Source organism: Geotrypetes seraphini, chromosome 5 (assembly GCF_902459505.1).
Source record: "Geotrypetes seraphini chromosome 5, aGeoSer1.1, whole genome shotgun sequence".
Classification (NCBI taxonomy): Eukaryota; Metazoa; Chordata; class Amphibia; order Gymnophiona; family Dermophiidae; genus Geotrypetes; species Geotrypetes seraphini.
Window position 1 is genome coordinate 67,973,067 of NC_047088.1, and position 27,890 is coordinate 68,000,956.

Here is a 27,890-nt window from a genome sequence, read left to right on the forward strand (position 1 = left end):
TCTCTTGGTTATATTTTCTATTCTTCATTTAAATTATCACTACACTTTAAAACAGCACTTATTAACTTCAAGCTTAAGTACTTATCTTTCATTAAAGTTACTGCCGGCTAGGAACTCTTGCCGACATGTTTCGCCATTAGGCTGTTTTAAGGCTGTCCCCCTTTTTACACCATAGTTCACCATCAAGTCTATCCTTTATTTTGACAAGATCTATTTTGAGATGAGAGTTTACTGCACAAGTTTCCGAAGATCCAAGTAATTAGATATATAAAAGTACAACATAAGAGTTGCACAATACTGTTTCTGATCATAATTTAATCAGATACAAGACTGCAATAGCCAACCAAATCAACATATATCAGATCTGAAAAATGTTCAAAACCCAATCTGATATTATGACAAACTAAAAAAATATTAATGTTTTGATGTGATCTTAACAGTCTCTCCGCAATTCTGGAACTTGGAAGTGATGAGGATGGCTGGTTGAGTGCTGGGTGGGAGGGAGGGAGATGGGAAAACATTATAATTATTATTCATTATATCTATTTTATTGAAGTTATACATGTGGTTTTATTTTCATTAGTTAAGGGGAGGAGGGGGCTGAAAATGTTTGTTGTTGAAATATTTGTATATGTAAAGTACTTTTGATTGATTCGTTTATGTTTAAATTCACTGTATTGCACTGTTAATAATTGGAAACTAATAAAGATTTACCAAAAACAGTCTCTCCGCTGTGCACAAACCTTTGCAAAAACACATCAGAACCTTACCATACTATAACAGTACTAACTCTTAGGACTCAAAGAGCAGCACCCTTATCTGTGAAAAAGCAGCACAGTGAAAATAGCACACCGGGCATTACAACACCAATCTAATGAGAACAAACAGGACTGCTACAGATCACTATTCCTCTACTCCAGTGGTTCCCAACCCTGTCCTGGAGGACCACCAGAGAGTCGGATTTTCGGGATAGCCCTAATGAATATACATGAGAGAGATTTGCGGTGATAATGGAGGTGACAGGCATGCAAATCTGCTCCATGCACATTCATTAGGGCTGTCCTGAAAACCTGACTGGCCGGTAGTCCTCCAGGAACCACTGCTCTACCCCATAATCAGTGCCCATTTTATAAAATTGCCCCCCAACATTATGGGCTCCTTTAAAAAAGGTGCGTTAGGGCCTTAACGCGCGGAATAGCACGCGCTAAATTGCCGCGTGCGCTAGACCTTAACGCCAGCATTGAGCTGGCGTTATTCTAGAAGCGTACCGCGTGATTTAGCGTGCAGTAATTTTGTGCATGCGCTAAAAACGCTAGCGCACCTTATTAAAAGGAGCCCTTTGTCTATCTTTGAATTCTTCCACTGACTAATTGGTGCCATAATCATTAGCAGAAGCTACTCCAGCCACCCACAGTTGTTATCTCTCATACATCATATCTTCATTACCAATATTGATTTAGAGGACTAATGGTAGATTCATTAATATAAAGGTTTGAAAATGTGATTACTGTAGTTTAGAGCAGTGTTTTTCAACCTTTTTACACCTATGGACCGGCAGAAATAAAAGAATTATTCTGTGGACCGGCATCGGTCCGTGGACCAGCGGTTGAAGAACACTGGGCTAAGTCGTGGGCCAGACCACGCCCCCATAATAGTACTAATTGTAACACTATTTTTTCCATTCATTTTTCACAGATACACAATATAATCTTATTAACAACACATAATGGTTAACCACAAAATTAAACTATATAAAGCACACTAACAGCAGATGTAAATTCTCAAAATTGGCATAATTCAATCACTAAATTCAAAAATAAAATCATTCCCCCCTACCTTTGTTGTCTCCCTCCCTCCATGCTATGCCTTACCTTTTGGCCTGCTCCCGCCTGGCCATTTTATGCCGCCCCCGGTATTATCTTCAGGCCGGCTCCCTTTTCCTCATTGACGCAGTACACAAGCTGCGGGCAGCAGCTCCTTGCGCGTCCCGTGCCTCATCTGGAAGCCTTCCCTCTGACGTTGCAACAAAGAAGAGAAGACTTCCAGTTCAGGCGCAGGATGCGCGTAGGAGCCACTGCCCATGGCTTTGTGCCCCGAATCAGTGAGGAAGAAGGAGCTGGCTCGAAGATAACGCCGCATTGATCGCACCATGGACCGGCGGTTGAAGAACACTGTTTTAGGCCTGATGCACGTGCTGGCTCTGTGGACCAGCAGAAAATTTCTGTGGACTGGCACCGGTCCATGGACCGGTGGTTGAAGAACACTGGTTTAGAGTACTCCATTCATATGGCTTATACTATCTGAAATAGAGATCATGTTTGCCCCTAAAATAGAATGAAGAATCTTTTTTATACATCCTTATACTAAACAATTCACTAAGGCCCTCTTTTACTAAGGTGCGCTAACCGATTATCAAGACTCAAAGTAAACAAAGCCATGGGACCGGATAACCTACACCCCAGAATGCTCAGGGAGTTAAGGGAAGTCCTGGCTGAACCATTATCTGTTCTTTTCAATCTTTCCCTAAGCACAGGAAGAGTCCCCTTGGACTGGAAAACCGCCAACGTAATCCCACTCCACAAAAAGGGCTGCAGGACAGAGACAGCAAACTACAGACCAGTGAGTCTCACGTCTATAGTGTGTAAACTAATGGAAACACTGATCAAACAGAATCTTGACACAATCCTAGACGAAGAAAAACTGCGTGATCCACACCAACACGGGTTCACCCAGGGTAGATCCTGCCAATCTAATCTGATTAGCTTTTTTGACTGGGTTACTAGACAACTGGACGCCGGAGAGTCACTGGACGTGGTATATTTGGACTTCAGTAAAGCATTTGATAGCGTCCCTCATCGAAGATTATTGAACAAGCTGAAATCGATAGGATTAGGAGACACTCTAACTACATGGGTTGGGGATTGGCTGAGCGGTAGACTTCAGAAGGTGGTGGTGAACGGTGCCCTATCCGAAGCATCGGACGTGATCAGTGGAGTGCCGCAGGGTTCGGTCCTGGGCCCAATTCTATTCAACTTATTCATAAGAGATATGACGCAGGGACTTAGAGGAAGGGTATCACTGTTCACCGACGATGCCAAACTTTGCAACAAAGTAGGCAAAAGCTTATTACCTGATAATATGACACACGACCTACTGTTGCTGGAACAATGGTCGACTACTTGGCAGCTAGGCTTCAATGCTAAAAAATGCAAGATAATGCACCTGGGTAAGAGAAACCCGCGTAGAACTTATGTACTAAATGGTGAGACCTTGGTTAGGACCACGGCGGAACGCGATCTAGGAGTGATCATTAGCGAGGACATGAAGGTTGCCAATCAAGTGGAGAAGGCCACCTCCAGGGCAAGACAAATGATGGGATGTATCCGCAGAGGTTTCGTCAGCAGGAGACCTGAAGTTATGATGCCGTTGTACAGAGCCATGGTGAGACCTCACTTGGAGTACTGTGTTCAGTTTTGGAGACCACACTACCGAAAGGACGTGCTGAGGATCGAGTCGGTTCAGCGAACGGCCACCAGGATGGTCTTAGGGCTCAAGGATCTCACATATGAAGAAAGACTAAAGAAATTGCGGCTGTACTCACTTGAGGAAAGAAGAGAACGGGGAGATATGATTGAAACATATAAGTACATCACGGGACGCATCGAGTCAGAAGATGATATCTTCTGGCTCATGGGACCCTCGACCACCAGAGGGCATCCGCTGAAAGTCAGGGGAGGGAAGTTTCATGGCGACTTCAGGAAGTACTTCTTCACCGAGAGAGTGGGGATCATTGGAACAGACTCCCACTCCAGGTGATAAAGGCCAGCAGCGTGACGGTTTTAAGAGAAAATGGGATACTCACGTGGGATCTTTAAGGGAGTAAACTCAGGGAGGAGGGATACTTGGAATGGGCAGACTTGGTGGGCTATAGCCCTTTTCTGCCGCTTTTTTTTCTATGTTTTTCTATGTTTCTATGTTTTCTATGCTAATCAATTTATCGCTCGCTAAACGCTAACACATGCATTTTAGTCTATGGATCCGTTAGCGTTTTGCACATGCTAATCGGTTAGCACACCTTAGTAAAAGAGAGAGTAAAGCACATTAACCCCCTTTTACTAAGCTTCAGTAGGAGGTTTCTACCATGGCCTGGAGCGCTAGTTGCTCCAATGCTCATTGAATTCCTATGAGCATTGGAGCAGCATCAGAGTATTTAGTGCTCTATGCCATGGTAGAAAACCCTTTCATGGTTTAGTAAAAAAAAACAAGGGGGGGTAGGGGTAACTGCACTAACACTAATGGGGCTACAGAAATTAATGTACCCAATAGACTGTAAAATTAGTATGAGCCCCCATTTACATTACTGCAGGCTGGCACACATTAGTGAATAAAAATTAGGACTTACCTGCTAATTTTCTTTTCTTGAGTCCCTCCTGAACAAGCCAGATGTGTAGACTCAGTGGCATAGCGGGGGTGAGTGCACCTGGGGCGTTGGCGTCCCTCTCCCTACCTCTTACCCGCCACCTCCCCCCCCTTCCCCGCTGCACTTGCACACCTCCCTTCCTCATACAAAAGACTTCAAACGATTCAACACTCAGCGTACATCTCATCTTCAGGCTGAAGAAATCAGACCACGTCACACCCTCTTCAAATTTGGCTGCTTCAAGTGCAAGGCCCTCCACAGCCTTCTACCGAGCTACATAAGCATTGCCTCTGCCGAGTCAGACCATAGGTCCATCATGCCCAGCAGTCCGCTCCCGCAGTGGCCCCCCAGGTCAATGACCTGTAGTGATCTATTACTCTAAAGCATTTTGTACTGTATAGTAACCCTCTAATTGTATCCCTGGATCCCCTTTTCCTTCAGGATCTCGTCCAGTCCCTTTTTGAAACCCAAAGTCATACTCTGCTCTACCACCTCCTCTGGAAGCGCATTCCAGGTGTCCATCACCCTCTGAGTGAAGAAGAACTTCCTAGCATTTGTTCTGAACCTATCTCCCTTCAATTTTTTTGAGTGCCCTCTAGTTTTTGTTGCCCCCGCCAGTCTGAAGAATCTGTCCCTCTCTACCTTCGCTATACCCTTCATGATCTTATAAGTTTCTATCATATCCCCTCTAAGTCTGCCACCCCCACCTGCTCTTGGCGCAATAACTCCATCTTTTCCTTTCCCTCCTTGCAAGGAAAATTGCAAAAATCATATGTATCAAAACTGTTACCCTTCCAGGCAGCCCATTTAAGTCAGGAGCCTCTTCCAATTATATTGTCCTCCTCCTCCTCGTACATGCACTTCAGGCGTAACCTAAAAACCCATTTGTACAACAAGTTCTTGATAGAATATTGATCTATGTATCCGTATAGTTCTGCTACTCTGCTCAGCCTTTAGACCACTGTTCTTGTACTATGTGCTGGTTGTGTTCACCCTTTAGATCAGTGGTTCCCAACCCTGTCCTGGAGGACTACCAGGCCAATCGGGTTTTCAGGCTAGCCCTAATGAATATACATGAGAGAGATTTGCATATAATGGACGTGACAGGCATGAAAATCTGCTTCATGCATATTCATTAGGGCTATCCTGAAAACCCGATTGGCCTGGTGGTCCTCCAGGACAGGGTTGGGAACCACTGCTTTAGATAATTTTTGTTGTTTTTATTTTTGTAAATCTTTATTGACATTTCAAACTTTTATAATGTATACAATTGAAGAATCAGAAAAACTGTATGAAAGTACATTGTTATCATCACAATTATTACATTAAACAATTTTTATCCCCTTCTTATCCTAGTTATAAACAATAATATTATATATTATACTATCAACATAATAAAAAAAAATAATTTTACTCTTCCAAATAAATATTCCACCTCCCACCCTCCCTGAATGTGTAAAGGAATCTAACAAAAAAAAAAAGGAGAATCATAATTTTAATTATAATGTAATAAAATTAGTCAATGGACCCCCATACCTCATTAAAGGACTTGCTAGTACCTAAACGTTCTGCCATCATCTTTTCATATTTAAACGTTGTACACACTGTTGCCCACTAAAAATGGAAATTAATCCTATCATGATTTTTCCAATTATATGTAATCATTTGAATCCCTATTCCTGTCAAAATCATGAAAAGGCGACTTTTATTTTTATCTAAAGTGGGTTTAACTTGGAGCAACGTTCCACATATTATCGCCTCATATGTCAAGGGGATAGATGCTTCAAGAATAAGATTAATTTGTCCCCAAGTTGACTTCCAAAAACTAAGTAACAACGGACAAAAATATATCAGATGATCCAAAGTCCCTAAATCAATACGACAATGCCAACATCTATTAGATTTAGAATTATCTATTTTATTTAACTGAACTGGGGTCCAGAAAATCCTATGCAATAAAAATAATCATGTTTGTCTCATAGATGCTGACATTGTACATTTCAACCTCCATGTCCAAATTCGTGGCCAACGAGATACAGAAATATACTATTTTTTGGTTTCTTATTTAAAAATCCAGAAATCAATTTGTACCACTGGGCAGCCTGATGTCCTGTTTGGTAGCAAAGGATCTGCAAGCTGATACTTAGTACATGAGATAGTCGCATAGGGGACATAATTTTCTAATCAAGATATAGCCAATCCGATTGATGTTCCTTAAGCTTAGGGAGGATCCAATACATACCTTGACGCATTATATAGGCTTGATGATACCTATAAAAATTAGGAAAATTTATCCCACCCTCCATAATTGTTTTTTGTAACGATACTAAAGCAATTCTTGGTTTTTTCCCAAGCCAAACAAATTTTGACAGTATACTATTTAATTTTTTGTAAAAGGACCCTTGAAAATAAACTGGCAACATACCCATTTGGTAACAAACCACAGGCAAAATCATCATCTTTACTGTTTGAATTCTCCCCCACCAAGACAAATGTAAAGGATTCCATTGCTCACACAATTCCATAACCTTCAACAATAAGGATTTTTCATTTACCTTCATTGTTTCTTCCAATGTACTTTTTATCCAAATACCTAAATATTTTATTCCATCTTCCTTCCAACTAAATTGAAATGAATCAAATAATCCTTTGAGCAACAGAAACAAAAAGAGGGGAGTCCAACCTTGTCTGCAGTGAAAAAACCAACCAGGAAAAAACAAGCCAAAACTGCAGATATGTACAACGATGTAGGCAAAATTTATTGTGACAACCAAACTATATATTAAAACCTTTTTACCAAACAGGGGACCCAACATGGTCCAGTTATATAGCAGTATATAAATACAATTTTATGTTATGTTTTATTTGGTAAACCATGTTGCTGTATCCTTGCAAAGAGCAGCATACTGAGCCAAATAAATCATAAACTGCTTCAAGAACTCAATAGTTCGTTTCATTTTAATTTAATTTATTTTATTTTTATTGTATAACCTTGTAAGAAGTGTTGGTTATTTGGAAACTGATATATAAATATTTTAAATAAATAAATATAAATACTTAAATGCACAACTGCAGTATCTTCTAGTTCCAAATAATTCCAGCTAAGAGATTAACTGCAACCGCCAGACAATCACAGGAAACAATCATCTACTAAACTGGACTAGGTGGAAATTAAAAATCCATTTTATTCAAGTATACAAGTGCAAAAAGCAGTCGGGGACAGAACTGTTAAGCAAGCAATGCTAGAGAAAAAAAAAACATGTATTGCAGATTGAAACTACTTCCTCGGAGAAAACTGATGTTTCAGATAAAATGGCTTTTTAATTTTCACACAACATATTTTGTGTGCCCCAGTTTTTTTTTGTTAGGATTTGTTCATTTTGTTGTTCCACTGGGCATACATATCTTTTGCCTTCTTGTGAATATAGCATGGCATTTGCAGAGATTCAAGGAAGCAGAATTTAAATATATAAATATGGAAAAACACTTTAGAAAGAACATAGAAACATAGAGTATGATGGCAGAAAAGGGCCGACGGCCCAACAAGTCTGCCCACTCGAATAACCCACCCCCCTAAGCACTTCCTTGAAGTGAACCCACATGTTTATCCCATTTATTCTTAAAATCTAGCATGTTGCTGGCCTCTACTACCTGGAGTGGAAGATTATTCCAATGATCAACCACCCTTTCGGTGAAGAAATACTTCCTAATGTCACCATGAAATCTCCCACCCCTGATTTTTAGCAGATGCCCTCTTGTCGCCGTAGGTCCTGTAAGGAAAAAGATGTCGTCTTCCATCTCCATATGGCCAGTAACATATATGAACATCTCTTTCATGTATCCCCTCTCTCTGCGTTCCTCGAGAGAGTATAGCTGCAACCTACCTAGCCGTTCTTCATATGGGAGATCCTTGAGTCCCGAGACCATCCTAGTGGCCAATCTCTGAAACGACTCTATTTTCAGCACATCCTTTCGATAATGTGGCCTCCAAAATTGAACACAGTATTCCAGATGTGATCTCACCATTGACCTGTAAAGCGGCATCACCACTTCGGGCTTACGGCTGACGAAACTTCTCCGGATGCAACCCAGCATCTATCTAGCCTTGGATGAAGCTTTCTCCACTTGATTGGCAGCCTTCATATCTTCACTAATGATTACTCCCAGGTCCCGTTCTGTAACAGTTCTAGTTAAGGTCTCACTGTTCAGAGTGTAGGTTCTGCAAGGGTTTCCACTACCAAGGTGCATAACTTTACACTTCTTGGCATTAAAGCTCAGCTGCCAAATAGTAGACCATTTCTCCAGTAAAAGTAGGTCCTGTGTCATACTGTCGGGTACGGTACCTCCGCTTACCACATTACATAATTTAGCGTCATATGCAAATAATGCAATTTTATCCTGGTAAGCACAACTGTTGGATCTTTACAGAAAACAAACCTTGTGAACATAGATTTTAGAAAATCCAACCCAAAACTCAACTTCTCCTGCTTCCTCTTCAATCAAGCAGTTTTCAAAAGGAAAGTTATACATTTACTCACAGCCAATAAGGGGCATAGTTATCAATGTGGGCTACTGTTAAACCATGTTATGGAACCATTTTATGCAATAAAATCTAGTTACTAATAATTTTGGTTAACAGTAAAATGACATGCCTTAACTATAGCCCATATCAGAATACCTATGTGAATTTATCTCTGCTATTCCAAATTTTTGTGCCTTTGTACCTATTCCTATGCAGCCTTTTTCTGTTTTAGGTGTCCAGCCAATGAGAGCGGGCTGCCTGCAGATTCTGGCAGCATTTTATTCCAGGATTTTGTGTTGTTGTTTTTTTCAAACAACTAGAACTCCTAGGTTGCCCTCTTGATGAACTTTTGTTTCCTGCACTTGCATGGAAACTCAGACCTTCTGGCACCAGAACCTTCCAGAGATTTGGGAAGTCAATGGAAGGGAATAGAAGTGAAGGAAGAATTTGAATGTTGAGGGAGGTTCCTGGTAGCAGCAGTGAACTCCCCCCAAGGTAATTTAGGCTCCAGTTTTGCCTGCCAAAATGGTTTTTGGTCATCTCCTGCCTCTGACCATTTATCTTAATCCCAATTTTTCCTGCTGCGTCTTTCCCAGTATTCCCAGTATCAGCCTGCCTATTCCCCCACAGGAAGACACTATAGCCACTCTTGAACAAGGATTCAGGATTTTCTGGAATCAGAACCAGAACTGGAAAAGTTGCTGATTGGCACAGTGTGGAGAACCAGTGGCATAGTAAGGGTGCAAGGGGGCACTCTGCCCTGGGCACCATCTTTGTGAGGGTGCCGACACCCATCCTCCTCTCCACCCCACTGCTCCTTTCCTGCTCACCCCCTGCACACTCCTTACCTTACCTTACCTCGTACCTCTTTAATGTTTGCAGTGAGAGTAGCAACCCCAACCTGCTGCTCGCACCAGCGTTGGCTCTTCCTCCGACGTCACTTTCTGGACCTGCACATAAGCATAATTTGCTTATTTTGTTTGGGGATACAAGGGGTCAGAAGCTCCAATTAGTACTGGAGAATTAACTTCCTCCCTCTCTTCATGGGTGCTGATTAACTTGCTCCTTCTTTCACCCTCTGGCATATACTTTATTTTCCAGTCTGTCCAACACTGTATTTCTGCATATAGAGATTCAAAAAGGCAGTAAATAAATCCATATTATGCACAAGTATATATAAGAATCTAGTCCCACATTCCACATTTCCCACACCAAGTAAAGACAAGAGAGTGGGTAGGGTGGAACAAACAGGAGCAAGGAAAACACAGAAAAAATAACTCTAGGGCACACATGCCGGCTGCCTAAGCAGCAGCCAATTAGAGCCTCAGATTCACCTGTGGTGGTAGTTAAGCAAGCAGGGAATGTGAAACCAGGCAGAGATAGCCTCAACTACAACAGGCAACTGCAATTGTGCATGTCCAACTATCACAGCCACTAAAGGGAGAAAGGCTGACAAAAGGAACCATGCTAATGAACCAGTAGAACCCAGCCAGAACTAATATTACATGAAAATGGGAATGAGGCATGGAGTCTGATGAATGTATTTCTGTTTGCTTAGATGATAGCAGAGAAATGCAATGGGAGCCAGAAATTCCATACTTAATGTATGAGTGGTTTCAGCATGAGTGTGGTATTTATGAGTGTTAAGCCAAGGTAGAAGTAAGGCTAAGACGCTGTCGCAGTATTTTTGCACAGAGAAAATTCCCAGTGGAGGAAGGGATTACTTAACCCTTCCTTGACAGTGCTAGTAATAGCAGTGATAAGAGTTCTAATGTTTGGAGCCAACAGAGTGCTTTATTTAAAGCTTATTACCAGAGTTCAGGAGGGGATACCATCAAAGGGAAGAATGACCCTACCTCACTGAGTTAGAGATTGTAAGAGCTCAGTGAATGACTGTTTCTAACAGTAAATAAGGTGAGTATAATTTAGCCTAGTGTGAACTGCTATACGAAAGCATGAGAATGCCTTGTAGAAATGCATAGTGGTCAGTAACCCAGGAGAAATTAAAGGGAACTGAAGCCACTTGTAAGCCAGGCTAAGCTAAATCCAAGCTGGAACCCTGAGGGGCTGAGTGGAAAGCCCATACTGGACTGTGCTGTACGGCTTGTTTTAACAAAGACTGACAAAAGCCAGTGATAAAGAATCCACTTAAGGGCCTGTGTTTTGTTGTTTGGAAAGCCAAAAGGAAGAAATGTTTAGGGGCTTAATTTGAACTGCTATCCTGAGTAAGCAGCATGTGACATTAGACTGTGAGAATACTATTGTTTATGGCATTGATGACTCACTAAGTTTGGGGGTGCAAAGGAAGACACCCGCATGAACTCTTTTGTATTTTGAAGTTTGTGGAATAAATAAAGTTCACATTTATTTTTGCAAGCCACATTTTATTTTGAAGTTTGTGGAATAAATAAAGTTCACATTTATTTTTGCAAGCCACATTTTATTTTGAGTTTGCAGTCATACTCGACCACTCCAGTTCCACTCGGCCTACATTGTAGTCTTGTGAGCTGTGCTGCTTGTTTGTAGCCTCTTAACTACTTGGATTTTTTTTGTGGCTTTTATGTTTTTATATTTAAGACAGCCAAGGACCCTATAAGACCCCTGAGGAAGGCATTTTTATTTTGCCAAAACACAGCCTGTGTTGGGTCATTTTTATCGTATGCATTATTTGGTTTCTATCCTGTGGGTCACTTGTGACTGTATACACGCTGAGTGGATTGTTTTTATGATGTTTTTAAGTTATTTGGATGCTTATTAAACTACAAACTGGTACATCCGATCTTCTGTTCCACAGTCTTTTGTTGTTTTGACAGCCAGTCGGCCAGTGATGTTAGGTTCATTAGGATGCCCTGCTCGGTTTTGCTTTAATCTCTGTGGTGGTGAAAGTACCTGGGTGTCTCTCCCTTACACTGTTTCAGAACCAAATAAAGCAAGCTATGTAAAGATTAAGGACTTCAATAGCTCACTAGAAAATATCCAGCAAGCTGCTGATAAGAAATTAGCCCTTTTATGAAAATTGAAAGCTGGATCATGTGATACTGAGTTTAGTGGCTCTTTAGAACAAACCTGGCAAGCTGTTTTGCAGAAAAGAGCTCTGGTACTAAGTGCAGCACCTGAGTTCCTTTTCATTAAGCTGACATCACAAAAAGCACTGCATTGTGCAATTGCTGATCATCCAGGCTGCCTTATGTTCCAAAGAGATCGAGCTTGCAGTTTAGCCCAAGAGACCTCACTCTAGACTTACAATGTAACAAGAGATGCTATGGCAAATAGTAAAGATACTTAAAATATAAAAAATGCATTAATAAAGAATTTATGTGACTCTGGAAGGACATTTGTAAACAATGTCCTTCTCTATTAAATGTTAAATACATTATGGAAAATAAGGGGAAATTGTCCTTAACATTTTGCCAGTGCACAAAACCCCTCATTACATAATCTTGCATGTACATTTATATGTCTTGAGCGTACATTTGCGCATGTAGGTTACAGAATAGTAGCTTCTACCCACATAAGTTGATTGTTGAATTGGGCATAAATTGTCACTAACCAATGGAGTTAATTGACACTGATGCGCATAACTGCTGTTCCATAATGTTAGCACCTAAATTCTATAGCATGTAACTGTGCAAGAGGTGTGGATTTGGGAAGGGCATCTGCAGGGCAGAGAAGTACCGCCCAATTCAGGAAAAAAAATTTTTTTTGATTCGATTCAGCCTATTGAATCGATTTTTCGATTCGATTAAATTTTCCTGCCCAATTGGGTGTTGTTTTTGTTTTGTTTTTTTCAAACATCCTGGTGGGTTTATTTTATAGTCTCTTCACCCCTTTTATAGCCTTTTCACCCCGTTTGCATTCTCCTACCCACACTGGTCCTGTGGTGTAAACAAAAAAAAAACAACAAAAAATACTTTTCCTCTCTCTGTTAAATCCTAGCTCACTTTCATGGTCTAACACCAGCTCTGGAAGGATACATATTTCAAATCTGACATACTGTAATCACAAAACAGAAAATAAAATTATTTTTCCTACCTTTGTTGTCTGGTCATTTTTCAAATCATGTTGGTCCCAGGCTCTGTTTGTCTTCTGATCAGGCTCTCCTTCTTTCTAGGTGCTAACCATCCATCTTTCCTTTCTGTTTCCCTTTCCTCCCCTGGAGGTCTGGCATCTTTCCTTTTTTTCATCTCCATCTCCCCGCAGCTGCAGCGATGGACCCCACCATCCACAGATCCACCGTCTCTCCTTTTCTCAACTACTATTTCATCCAGCATCTCTCTTCTGTGTCCCTGTCCCTATTCTCCTCTCCAGTAGTGTCCCCTTTGTGTCCCTGTTCCTATGTTCCCTCCATGCCCAGCATCTTATCTCTGTTTCATGTCTCTCCCCATATTCATCTTCTTCTTTCTCTCTTCCTTACCTCCTTTATCCCCTTCCCCAGGTACAGGCTTTCTCCTACTATCTCTCCTGCCATCCTGCACCCTGCCCACTTACTTTGGAACAGTATCTGTTCCTCTTGTACTCTTCCCCTTGTAGTCTTGCATTTCTCTCTCCCTTTCTCCATTAGTCCAGCACCTCTTCTCTGCTTTCCTCCCCCTCTTTTTTGGTTTGGTCTCTCTTTTCCCTTCATTTCACTCCAGGTCTGGCATATTCCCTCCCCTCTCTTACTCCTTCCTCCTCTTCCCTCTGTACAGGCCTGCCTCCCCGCCATGAAGGTATTCTTCCTTCTCCTCCCTCTGCACAGGCCTGCCTCCCCACCGCGAAGGCCTGCTCCCCCCACAACCCTGCATGTTCCCCCAGCTTCCCCGCTTTTACCTTAAGCTAATACGGCAGCCTGCAGGATCGCTGTTGCTATAGCGATCCCTGCAGCTGCCGTCGTCCACAGTGGCACATTCTCTCTGCCGCAATCCTGACCCTGACGTCAGAGGAGGGATGGGATCATAGCAGAGAAAACGTGCTGCTGAGGATGACAGCAGCTGCAGGAATCGCTATAGCACCAGCGATCCTGAAGGCTGCCATATTAGCTTAAGATAAGAGCAGGGAAGCTGGGGAATGTGCAGGCCTTTCCAACTGACCCTCCCCCCTCAAGCAGGAGTGGCAGCGGACAGCCAGCATGAGGCAGCGCTGCTATTCCTGCTTTAGGAAGGCATGGGGGAAGGGTCGGACATCGAATCGGGAGGCTCCTGCTTTGGGAGACCCATATGTCAATTCTCACAGTGGAGGGAGTTGGTCAGGAGCTGCTGCACAGGGGGATGGGAGGGATAGAAAGCTGCTGAGCATAGGGGGAGAGAGGATAGAGGAAGAATTGTTAGATATGGTGTGAAGGAGAGGAAGGGAGAGATGCAACAAAGAGATAGAAGGGAGTGAGAAGGGAAAATCCTGCATATGGTAGAGGGGAGGGAAACATGCATGGAGAAGAGAGAGAAATGCTCGACATAGGGTGGAGGGCAAGGAGAGATGGTGCATGGGGAGAACAAGAAATGTTGCACATGATAATGAAGAGGAGGAAGAGAGAGATGCTGCATGGAAGGGAATAGAGTGGTTTGACCCAGGGCACAAGGCAGGGAGAGAGAGAGAGATGGTAGACAGTAGAAAAGAAACAGAAATATTGGAGATGTCAGTGGAAGAGAAGGTAAAGAGATGGAAGATGGATGGTGAGCACGGAGAAAGAAGAAAACGTTAAATGGCCAGGAGCAAGTTAACAGAAGAAAAACAGAAACCAGAGCCAGGGACAACATGATTAGAATAATAAAATGACCAGACAACAAAAGGTAGAACAAATTATTTTATTTTCTATTTTGTGATTGCAATATATCAGATTTGAAATGTGTATCCTGCCAGTGTTGGTGTTAGATAGCAAGCATAAGCTAGGACCTAACAGAGAGGAAAAGTCTTTTTTGTTTATTTTGTTTACACCACAGTGCCGGCATGAGGTTGGAGAGGACAAAGAGGGTTGGGGTGGGTGATGAGACTACAAAATAATACCACCAAGATGTTTGAAAAAAAAGAATAATGCCCGATAGGGCAGGAAAAGAATTGAATCAAATCGAAAAATCAATTCAATGGGCCAAATCGAATCAAAAAAATTTATCTGATTCGAGTAGCAGCACTGTGCTCTCCTCCTTTGCTGTACTTTCATTTATCTCCTCAGGGTATAATTCCTTTACTTTAAAGATGTCAGCGGGCAGCTTACAGGTTTCCAGATATGCTGCTGTCTAACCAAAAAACATAGAACTTCAAAACAGGACACTTTTCTGGCAGAAGAGAGATCCTAAGGGAAAGAGCTATCATGTGATCATGAAAGTGCACATTAGAGAACAGAGACTTTCAGTACTTCTTCCTTCAGTAGTTATCACTAATCAAGAGACAGAAATCACCTCTCTCTTCCTTTTAGCAGATAGCTTCTTACAGGTCCCATTAAAGATGATTCATTTTCTGTATCTCTCCTGCAAATCATACAACTCCTATGTTTCAGAATGCTCTAGGGCACTGTTCTTCAACCGCCGGTCTGCAGGAAATTTCTGCCGGTCCATTTTCAGACCTCCTGTCCCGTTGTCCCCACACACAGCTTCAGGACAGCGTCCCGAAGCTATGCTCGGGGACAACGGGACAGGCGATAATTTCCTGTCCCTCCCTCCTTCCTTTCCCCGGGCCCCCTTCTCTTACTGCCCTGCCGCTTCTACTAAAGCCAACAGGAAGTCTTCTTTCCAATGTCAATTCTGATGTCGGAGAGGACGTTCTGGGCCAGCCAATCGCTGCCTGGCTGGCCCAGAACGTCCTCTCCGACCTCAGAATTGACATCGGAAAGAAGACTTCCTGTAGGCTTTAGCAGCAGCAGCAGCAGGGCGGTAAAAGCAGGGGAAAGGAAAGAGGGAGGCTTTTTTTTTTTTTTTTTTTTGCGTGACAGGGAGGGAAGGAGGTAAGCAGGCAAGCAGGCTGGCTTTGGCCAGGGAGGGAGGGAGAGAGGTAGATAGACAGGCAGGCTGGCTTCAGGGGAGGGGGTGGGACAAAGTGTGGAATGCAGTGAGAGGGACATAGGAAGGAGGCACTGGGGGCACTAAAGAGATATGAAGGAGACACTGGGTACACTAAGGACATGGGAAGGAAGCACTGGGGGCACTAAGAACATAAGAACATAAGAACATAAGCAGTGCCTCCGCCGGGTCAGACCATAGGTCCATCCCGCCCAGCAGTCCGCTCCCGCGGCGGCCCGAACAGGTCACGGCCTGTCTGAGTCACCAGAAGGGGCCCCCTTGCCACCTTGGTTTCCCATTGAGTCCTATCTTCCCATCGAAGTCCTAACCCTCCGGTCTTGCACATCCACGACCTGGTTGGATTTCTATACTTATTTCCTGTTTAGCTTTCTATACCTGTGTTACATCCCAGAACCTCTCTCAGTATCCCACGATCCCCCTATCCCTCAGGAATCCGTCCAATCCCTGTTTGAACCCTTGTACCGTACTCTGCCCTATCACTTCCTCCGGTAGCGCATTCCAAGTGTCCACGACCCTTTGGGTGAAAAAAAACTTCCTTGCATTTGTTCTGAACCTATCTCCCTTCAGTTTCTCCGAATGCCCCCTCGTGCCTGTTGACCCCTTCAGCCTGAAGAATCTGTCCCTATCCACCCTCTCTATGCCCCTCATGATCTTGAAGGTCTCTATCATATCTCCCCTGAGCCTCCTCTTTTCCAGAGAGAAGAGCCCCAGCCTATCCAACCTCTCGGCGTATGGGCAGTGTTCCAGCCCTCTTACCAGTTTCGTTGCTCTCCTTTGGACTCTCTCAAGTACCGCCATGTCCTTCTTGAGGTACGGCGACCAATATTGAACGCAGTATTCCAGATGCGGACGCACCATCGCTCGATACAATGGCATGATGACTTCCCGCGTCCTGGTTGTTATGCCCCTCTTTATGATGCCCAGCATCCTGTTGGCTTTTTTCGAGGCTGCTGCGCACTGTGCAGATGGCTTCAGTGATGCATCCACCAGCACACCCAAGTCTCTCTCAAGACTGCTGTCTCCCAACGATGCCCCCCCCAATTTGTAGTCGAACAACGGGTTCTTTTTCCCTATATGCATGACCTTGCCTTTTTCCACGTTAAATCGCATTTGCCATTTGTTTGCCCAGTCTTCCAGCTTGTCCAGGTCCCTTTGTAGGTCCTCACACTCCTCCCTGGACCTAACTCTGCCGCACAGTTTGGTATCGTCTGCAAATTTTATAACCTCGCACTTTGCCTCCTTTTCCAGGTCATTGATAAATATGTTGAAGAGTAACGGCCCCAGCACCGATCCCTGTGGCACACCGCTCGTGACTCCCCGCCAGTCAGAGTATTGTCCCTTTACTCCAACCCTCTGCAGTCTACCCGACAACCAGTGCTCGATCCATCTGTGCACATCCTCTCCCACACCGTGGTTCCACAGCTTCCTAAGCAGCCTTTCATGTGGCACCTTGTCGAAAGCCTTTTGAAAATCAAGGTAAATGATGTCAATAGGTTCCCCATTGTCCACCCGACTGCTTATTCCCTCAAAGAAGTACAGAAGGTTCGTTAAGCATGACCTTCCCTTACAGAATCCATGCTGGCTTGTTCTCAGTAGGCCATATCTCTCGATGTGCTCGCAAATACTGTCCTTGATCATAGCTTCCACCATCTTCCCTATAATTGAAGTCAGGCTCACCGGCCTGTAGTTTCCGGGGTCACCCCTCGATCCCTTCTTGAAGATAGGTGTGACATTCGCCAATTTCCAGTCCTCTGGTACCTCTCCAGTTTTCAAGGATAGGTTGCAAACATGCTGGATTGTGCCCGCTATTTCTTGTCTTAGTTCTTTCAGAACCCTTGGGTGGATCCCGTCCGGGCCCGGCGATTTGCCGCATTTTAACCTGTCTATCTGTTTGAGGACATCCTCCTTACTTACCTCTATGTGTTCTAATTTTTCAGCCTGTTCCCCACTCATGAGCTCCTCTGAGTCCGGTATATTAGATGTGTCTTCTCTCGTGAAAACCGACGAGAAGAACGTGTTCAACCTCTCAGCTACCTCTTTATCCTCCTTAATCACTCCCTTCTTAAGGACATGGGAATGAGGCACTGGGGGCACTAAAGACAGGAAGGGGCACTAAGGACATGGGAAGGAGGCACTGGGGGCACTAAAGACAGGAAGGGGCACTAAGGACATGGGAAAGAGGCACTGGGGGCACTAAAGACATGGGAAGGAGGCACTGGGGGCACTAAAGACAGGAAGGGGCACTAAGGACATGGGAAGGAGGCACTGGGGACACTAAAGACAGGAAGGGGCACTAAGGACATGTGAAGGAGGCACTGGGGGCACTAAAGACAGGAAGGGGCACTAAGGACATGAGAAGGAGGCACTGGGGGCACTAAAGACATGGGAATGAGGCACTGGGGGCAGTAAGGACATGGGAAGGAGGCACTGGGGGCACTAAAGACATGGGAAGGAGGCACTGGGGGCACTAAAGACATGGGAAGGAAAGAGGGAGGGAATAGAAAGGGGCAATTCTTGGGCCTGAGTGCAGAAAGAAAGGATACATAGACAGAAGGAAATGCAACCACAGACTCATGAAATCACCAGACAGCAAAATGTAGGAAAAATGATTTTATTTTCAATTTAATGATCAAAACATGTCAGTTTTGAGAATTTATATCTGCTGTCTATATCTTGCACTATATTTGTCTATTTTTCTATAGTTACTGAGATGACCAAGCTCATGGAGATGGGGTGGATACGGGGTTTTTAAATTTTAGTCCTAGTAGTTTGCCAGTTCACAAAATAATTCTTTTATTTCTGCCGGTCCACGGGTGTAAAAAGGTTGAAAAACACTACTCTAGGGGGCTTTCCATATTACTGCAGGAATGATTCATTAAGCCAGTAGTTTTCACTAATTTTTAAGTGAGGGCCATTTTGGGTCCAAAAGGGCTGAAGAAGAGCTGACAAATGTCTTCCTACTTGGGGCCATGACACCAATAATGCTTCACGACATTCATTCCTACCAGAACACCTATGCAAATACAGGACCACACACTAAAAGTCGTAATATATTCACAAATGAAACCCTAAGATGCCAGACTCTGCATGCAGTGCAACACCAGAGAAATAGTGAGAAATGTATTTCTTCCTGAACAATGCCAAATATAGACAGCAGATGTAAATTCTGAAAACTGACACATTTCAGTCACTAAACTGAAAATGAAATCATTTTTCCTACCTTTGTTGTCTGGTGATTTTATTTTTCTAGTCATATTTTCCCAGTATCTGGTTGTACTTCCTTCTGTTTGTGCTCTTAAATGTGTATCCAGGGCCACCTTATCCATTTGCTGTTTTTCTCTCCTTCACTTTCAGTTCTATATCCATCTTTGGCACTAACTTTCAACATTCAACTTTCTTCCATTTTTCTGCTTCCTTCTCAAATCTTATCTATTTTTCCATGTCTTCCCTTCCCATCTATACATGTGCATTTGCTCCTCCCTCTCTCCGCCCTTCCCCTCCATCCATATATGACATCTCTTCCCTCTTTTCTTTTCCCCTATTCCCATCCATCCATACAAGAAACAGCATTTCTTCCATCACTCTTCCCTTCCCCATCCCTCTTCACAGAGAGAAAGCTTTCAGGCCCTCGAAGGCAGCATGTTTACTTCACTCACTGACACCCCCTTTCCACCCCACCCCTTACTATGCCAATGCTCCTGCACATCCTTTTCTAAGATACTACAAGAATGAAACACATCCCCACCTCGACATCTCAATTCTGATCTCTCTGTTCTATGTAAAATGGGGCTCCGCATGTCAAAGATTATCAAATATATTACAGAAAAAAATATAAAGCATTTGTACCTCATAAGTCAAAACAGTGTGTTCAGTCCTTTCAACCCAAGAGAACATAAGAAAGAACATAAGAAACGCATTCACTGGATCAGACCCTTGGTCCATCTAGTCCGGTGACCCGCACACGCGGAGGCCAAGCTAGGTGCTCCCTGTTGGAGACCCTGAGTTCCTGTATCCCTCGATGTGATTTGCAAGAAAGTGTACATCCAACTTGCGCTTGAATCCCAGAACGGTAATCTCCGCCACAACCTTCTCCGGGAGAGCATTCCAAGCGTCCACCACTCTCTGTGCGAAACAGAACTTTCTGACATTTGTCCTGGACCTGCTGCCCCTCAGTTTCAGTCTATGACCTCTTGTCCGTGTCACATCTGAAAAAGTGAACACTGATGTTTCTTGGTCTATTTTGTCAAATCCTTTTAATATTTTAAAAGTCTCTATCATATCCCCTCGCAGTCTCCTCTTTTCAAAGATGAACAGTCCTAGTTTTCTGAGGCGTTCTTTGTAGTTCAATTTTTCCATACCTTTGACTAGTTTCGTGGCTCGCCTCTGCACTTTCTCCAACAGGGCTATATCTTTCTTAAGGTATGGAGACCAGTGTTGGACACAGTATTCCAAGTGTGGTCTTACCATTGCTCTATAAAGCGGCATTATGACGTCCTCGGATCTACTCGTGATGCCCTTCTTTATCATGCCCAACAACCTATTTGCTTTCTTTGCCACCGCCGCGCATTGAGCCGATGGCTTCAGGGTCCTGTCTATCAGTACCCCCAAGTCCCTTTCTTGCTCGCATTTGGCCAAGGTTACACCTAACATTCTATATTCATGTTCCTTATTTTTCCTACCCAGATGCATCACCTTGCATTTGTCTATGTTAAAATTCATCTGCCACTTTTCTTTTTTTTTTTTTTTATTATTTATAGTTTTACAAATTAACATATCAATCAATACTTGAAGGAAATATAACAATCCAATAAGAAAAACAAATATTAATTATGAAATAATGCCACATAGTAACTATGATTAAAGTCCACAATCTGAGAGGAGAAGGAATCAATCACTTCCAAGAGTAGTTGGTTTCAAGAAATAAACTAAATTAATACAAATAACAGAGTGCAGTTGGAGTTATTTAACTAATGGCCTGCTGGGCTGATTCCATGGAGGTCTCTGGAATTCTTGTGGTTACTTTACCTTCAAGAAAAAACTGCAGTTGATCGGGTTATATATCTATTACCCTGATAAGTAATGCAGCATTTACAGGGGAAACGTAATTGAAAAGTTGCCCCTAAACTCAAAACAGACTGACGACAAGCCAAAAACTTCTTACGTCTGGCTTGTGTCCACTTAGATACATCAGGAAATATAGAAATTTTGAATCCATGAAATTCCACTTTATCAGTCCTATAGAATAGACGAAGAATTGCTTCTTTATTTTGAAGAAAGACAAAAGTTATCAGTAAAGTAGCTCTAGTCATTATATCTTCTTGAGATGTCTCCAGCATACCAGTGAGATCCAATTCTCCCGGTATGGCGTTTCCTTTATCTTTATCCTCCTTTGGTAAATTTAAGTAATATATCTTTTGTAATGGTGGCATGTTATTTTCAAGAAATTTCAAAACAGTGTTCAAAAAAGACTGAAATAGATCCCTAGGAGATTGAAACTTGGAAACAGGAAAGTTTAAAAGTCTCAAATTCAAGTTCCTATTAGCATTTTCCAAATTTTCAATTTTCCTAGCAAGTAAAACTTTCTCCTTAAGTTGTAAATTAGTAGTAATCTTCCCATCTGCCACAGATTTCTCCAATTTGTCCATTCTAAGAGACTGTTGCTGGAGTTTCTCTTCAAAAGTTTTAAATTTACTATTGGTATTTTGTGTGGAAAGTACAATTTGGGAGCATACCTTATGTAAAGTCTCCATAGCGCTCCATAATGCCTCCATGTCGATCACCGCTGGTTTAATCAGGGGAGCAGGGGTAGCTATTCCGGGGGACTCCACCATGGGATCCATCTCCACCTTCCCCGCTTCCCGCTGACTTTCAGGTCCTCCGGTTTCCAATGCTGACTGTAAGGAAGTCAGCAAGCTGTGGTTTCCATCCGGGGTCAGGGGTGAGACCTGCAGCGCCGCCGGAGACATCAATTCCGGCGCTTCCTGTGCATCTGAGGGCGTCCCCGACATCATCCCGGGATGCGGAGGAACCCGAAAGGGCTAAGCGAAACATCGCCTTCCAGGACCGAGGTCTGCCCTCCTCAGTCAGCGGATGCGCCCTCACCAACTGGGACAATGTAGGATGTTATTGCCGCTTGCCGAGTCAGTGAAGTGGAAGAGGAGGCAGGAAGCACACTCCTCTGCTTACCCCTGCGCTTGGGCATAGCAGGTAAATCTCTATGAGGACAAAGTTGGAAAAAAATGCCGAACAGAGCAGGAGCCACTTAATAGCTCGACTCACTCTGACGCCATCTTGATTCCTCTCCCCATCTGCCACTTTTCTGCCCATTTCTCCAGCTGGTTCAGATCCTTCTGGAGATCCTCGCAGTCCCTTTGAGAGCCAACTGCCCGACATAGTTTTGTGTCATCTGCAAACTTGATTATATTGCTCGTTGTATCTTCTTCCAGGTCATTTATAAAAATATTGAACAAGATGGGCCCAAGAACCGAGCCCTGGGGTACGCCGCTAGTTACCGTAGCCCAGTCCGAGAATTTCCCATTTACGCTTACCCTCTGCATTCTGTTTTCTAGCCACTTGCCGATCCATCTGAGTACGTCTCCTTGTATTCCATGACTTAGTAGTTTCCTCATAAGCCTTGCGTGCGGGACCTTGTCGAACGCTTTCTGGAAGTCAAAGTAAAGGGCCCGATTCTATAAATGGCACCAAATTGGGGTGCCTACCAAATTAGATATCTAACAATTTTTTTAATTGGTTCATTCGGTACTCTAAATTGAACAGTGCTATTAAAAACACAATTTTAAAAAATTAATTTTGGGGTAGGCGCCTAACTAGGTAAGCACTGGGTAGACATCTACACCGAGGCAACTACCCGCACCTACGCAAAAAGTGGGCATGGAACGAGTTAAGTGCTGGTATGTTAGACCAAGATAATCCTTGCCTAAGTTAGCAACTTTAACACTTTAAAGGAAAAAAAAAACCCAACAAACCAGAGACAGGGATAGGCAGCACTAGGCATCAGTAACCCACATAGTATCATAGGTACAACTCTAGTCACCTCTCTGGGCAGATTGGATGGGCAATGCTGGTTTCAAGTTTCAAGTTTATTTGTTATTTGATTAATCGCCTATCACAGTTACTAAGCGATGTACATAAAATATTAATATAGGGTAAACAAGAACAAAAATAAATAAAAAGATAAAATCTTTAAAAATAGACAAATTACAACAGGAAACATTAGGATGGAGGGGAAAGAAATACATTTTATGATAGAAAAGGAAGAACATTTAAGGGTAATATACAAAGGGGAAGGGAAAACAAATTAGTTTATTTGGAGTATATTTAGTATTTGGAGTATATTTAGTATTATTTGGAGTATTTAGTTTATTTGGTCCTTATCTATCATCATTTATTGTATAAATTATCCACACTGTTCCTCTGTAAATATATCCATACTAGGAAAATCTGTTTCAGAAAGATTAGTATTGCCCATTGTACAGTCTGGTTACTTTATATAATTTCAGGCCATTCCAAGCCATTATTTCATCCAGTCATGCATTCTCAAGAACACTTTAAAAACCAGTCACCTCGAAAATTTGGTTCAACGTTTATTAAACACTCAAGCAATAAGACCGTTTTTTTTTCTGCAGGAAAGATTTTCTTTTTTATATAAGCATTACAAATTTAACATTCAGAAAGAATGCAGAAGGAAAAATATAGCCTACAAATAGATTGCACAGAAAATAAAACAAGAAAAATGAAGCTAAACTGCCAGAATAAAGTGGAGAAAACTCTCATACAAAATTAAACAGCAAATTCTTGCACAAAAGGAAAAAACCCTGAATGCCACAACCTAAATTATGCCTAATTATGGGCCCTTTTACCAAATGGTCTACACAGTGGCCTTAGCGTGCCCTTAAGTGGGCTATTCCAGCAGCTAAGGCCATTTTTTACCATTGGGGTAAAATGACCAGTTTTCTTAGGGCCCCCTTTTATTAAACTGCGTTAGGGTTTTTATCACCGGCCGCTGCAGTTAAAGCTTCGACGCTCATAGAAATTCTATGAGCATCGGAGCTTTTACCATAGCGGCTGGTGATAAACTAACGTGGCTTGATAAAAGGGGACTTTAATTTGTCAATAATGGCCACTCACTAATGTTCACATTAGCATGTGGCCATTGGCATTTGAGCCGCTACCGCTACCTACTGTATTTTGTAGGTTGTAGAGACTCGTGTGCTAAATCTGCACTAATTGGTTAGTACAGAATATGCCCACCATCTGTCCCAGACACATCCTTTGTGCCACAAAATAAGAATTATTTTTAGCACGTGTACATAGCAAATTTCAAAGAGTTGCCTCTGCACATTCTACGGTACACCCTTTTTTGCTGTGGTAAGCATGCATTAGTGTTTACTGCAGCTATGTAAAAGGTCTCTATATCTCCATCAGATAGAATGAAGAAGGAGATTCCTTAATGATGGCCAGAGGAAGATGACACATATTCTCAGGTACACTGGATCAGAAAATTTATAACACTTATTTGGTTTATGGTTTATTTGAGCTTGATATACTGCATTTTCCAACATGTATCAATGCGGTTTACAATAAAATAATTGTACTTTCCACACAAAATACCAATAGTAAATTTAAAACTTTTGAAGAGAAACTCCAGCAACAGTCTCTTAGAATGGACAAATTGGAGAAATCTGTGGCAGATGGGAAGATTACTACTAATTTACAACTTAAGGAGAAAGTTTTACTTGCTAGGAAAATTGAAAATTTGGAAAATGCTAATAGGAACTTGAATTTGAGACTTTTAAACTTTCCTGTTTCCAAGTTTCAATCTCCTAGGGATCTATTTCAGTCTTTTTTGAACACTGTTTTGAAATTTCTTGAAAATAACATGCCACCATTACATAAAAGAAATGAACTCCAATAATTTAGGAGAGGAAAGATTAGTCAAAAATTAAAAACAAGTCATATGTCTCCTGAGCTCACTAAGAGATGTAGACTTTCTGCTACCTCACTGAGAGATGTTAATGCCAAAGGCTTTGTGCAAAAAAGTGAAATTTCAGCAAAATTTGGACACAGTTCTAAGGAAATATATGCAGGGAGGTTGTTCCATAATTTAGGAACAATAAAGGTGAAAGCTGATGTCCTGGTTGATTCATAATGAGCCTGTCTTGGGTTTGGGAGTATCTACTCTAATCTAATTCTTAGATTTGTATACCGCATCATCTTCGAATTCAGAAGCTTGATTCGGTTTACACAAAAGACTGAAGACAAAGTTATTAAAACCTAACACGTCTTCCATACGTGAGACCAACCAAGTCCACATTGAGAATAGTTATATAAGAATGTAAAAAGTTGAATTTAATGAGTTTCGGAATGTAGAAAAAGTTCTGTTAGCATCCAGTGACCGAAGGGTATGGGTAGAAGTGTAGCAAATCATTAGAGCTGACAGATAAAGGGATTGACCAGAGTGAAGTGTCTTATGTGTGAGACAGAGGATTTTAAAAGGAATGCAATAATGGACATGTAATCAGTGTACAAGTATGAACAGGGATTCAAATGTTCAAAGTAGCAAGCGTGACAAAGAAGGTAGAAAGTGATGTTCTGAGGAGTTTGCAAACCTCTGTACTAAGAAGAGAAAGAAATACTGTACCTGCAAAAACTGAATTGCAGTAATCAGTTCTAGAAATGATCAAAGCATGTACAAGTGTGTGAAAGTCAAAATCCAGAAAAGAACGAAAGTAGTGAATCCTGCAAAGCGAACAGAAGTGTGTGGTTGTGTTCAGGGGATGAGTACCTTGGTTGGTGGCCTCCTGGGGGTGAAGCACCTCCTACTCCGGTGGTGGACCCTCTTCCTCCAGGCAGTTGGGAGGATGTGGAGCGGTTGCAAGGCCATCGGCTTTGCCAGCCCTCACCCCTGGAAGAGTCAATGGCAACACACATCACGCCACACCCCTCCTAACTGCCTGCACCCAGGATGGATCACCTCCACCACCCCACCCTTGGTATGCTAGAGACTGTAAGCATTGAACATTTATTTCCCCTTCCAGATTCAGTTTCCCATACACACACACATACACACCCTGCTCAAGTTCATGCCTCACTCATATCATACTCAGTCACTTCCATCCCCCTCACTGACCTCCTACTCTACATTCACTACCATGCCTAGACTCATGCCCTATCAATAACACCCTTCCACCACCCTCCCCTCCCCATGCATATCCATCACTCTCTTCAGTAATAGAGGAATTTTCTTCTTGCAGTCGGTGCAACATTTTTAGCATTCCTGATCTGAGGAATAAAGCAGTTTCTTTCAGTGCTCAATGTGCTGGAGCCAGCTACAGTTCATGGAGCAATGGCACACTGGGGAAGAAAAGGAGCAGAAGGAAGAAGCTGTTACTGGACAGGGGGAAGCCACTGCTTGCCCTGTATTGGTGCAGACTCAGTCAAATAGACAAAAATAGGGGCAAAATTATCTCAAAAAAGTGAGAGTAGAGTGATCAAATGGCGATAGCAAACATTGAACAAGAGCACTCTATTATATATAATAGAGTGTTCTTGTTCAATGTTTGCCCTGTATTGGTAGCATGGAATATTGCTACTCCTTGGGTTTTGGCAAGGTGCTAGTGACCTGGATTGGCCACCATGAGAACGGGCTACTGGGTTTGATGGACCATTGGTCTGACACCAGTAAGGCTATTCTTATGTTCTTATCTTAAAGAAAGACAAGTTGCGAAGTTCGCAGGGACAGTGGCACATTAAAGAGGAGGCCAGTGTTCTTGCTGGATAAAGACTGAAAGCATAACACATGAGAGAGGTTTGCTGCATGGCAGGAGCCAAGATCAGGGACGTAACCGCCTGCCTGGACCGACTCATCAAGCCCGAGGACTACTTCCCCATGCTCCTTATTCACGTAGGTACGAACGACACTGCCAGGAACACCCCAGAGAACATACCTAAGGACTTTGGAGCCCTGGGTGAGAAGCTGAGGCAGATGGAAGCACAGGTGGTCTTCTCGATCCTCCCTGTAAGAGACAAGGGAAGAGCCAGGGAGGAGCGTATCCAGAGGACAAACGAGTGGCTACATGAATGGTGCAGGGACATGAACTTCGGCTTCCTGGACCATGGAGAGGCACTAAAGGGACTGCAGGGACCAGATGGACTCCACCTGACAAGGAGAGGCAAGAACGTCTTCGGACATCGACTAGCCCACCTACTCCGAAGGGCTTTAAACTAGGTAAGTTGGGGGAGGGTACCCACTCATGTACTAGCGCAGTAAGTAATTTTCCAGGAGAGGTGAATCGACACTCCATTTCTGAGACCGAGGTAAGTTCACACAGTAAAAACAATCATATAAAAGCCACTCAAACTCAGGCGGGAAATTCTACACAGGGTCTTAGCAAACATAAAGTATGGAGGGCTATGTATGTTAATGCACACAGCTTAGGCAATAAAATTCTAGAATTAGAGACAGAGATAACGAACGCCGACCTCGATGTAATAGCGATATCTGAGTCTTGGTTCACAGACTCACATGGGTGGGACATGGCTATACCAGGATACAACTTACTTCGTCGGGACAGAGAGGGAAGAATAGGGGGTGGGGTAACACTATACACTAGAGATAACATCAAAGTCACCAGAATCACAGATGTCAACTACACCGGGGAATCACTCTAGGTGAACCTGGCCAGAGGAAATGAAAAATGCTTGTATCTGGGTGTAGTATACAGGCCCCCAAAACAGCAGGAAGACAGGGATATGGAACTAATCAAAGACATTGAGAACATCACTTTACGCGGGGACACGGTTCTGCTAGGGGACTTCAATATGCCCGATGCTGATTGGAAGACACTTTCCGCTACTACCAGCAGCAGCAAAAGGCTTTTAACCTCCATAAAAGGGGCGCAACTCAAACAAATGGTGCTGGAGCCCACCAGAGATCAGG

At 42.9% G+C, this 27,890-nt stretch overlaps 1 protein-coding gene across 4 annotated transcripts in view; it reads left to right on the forward strand.

Moving 5' to 3' along the window:
• FRMPD3 (FERM and PDZ domain containing 3) overlaps positions 1 to 27,890 on the forward strand; it is a 496,827-nt gene that overhangs the window by 418,532 nt on the left and 50,405 nt on the right. Inside the window, exon 1 of one of the 4 annotated variants that reach the window (XM_033945381.1) lies at positions 10,512 to 10,856. The exons of the other annotated variants lie outside the window; for them this stretch is intronic. The gene's annotated coding sequence lies outside the window, so the exon portion shown is untranslated. Of the gene's footprint in view, positions 1 to 10,511; positions 10,857 to 27,890 lie in introns of those variants that run through there. 4 annotated transcript variants of the gene reach the window in all.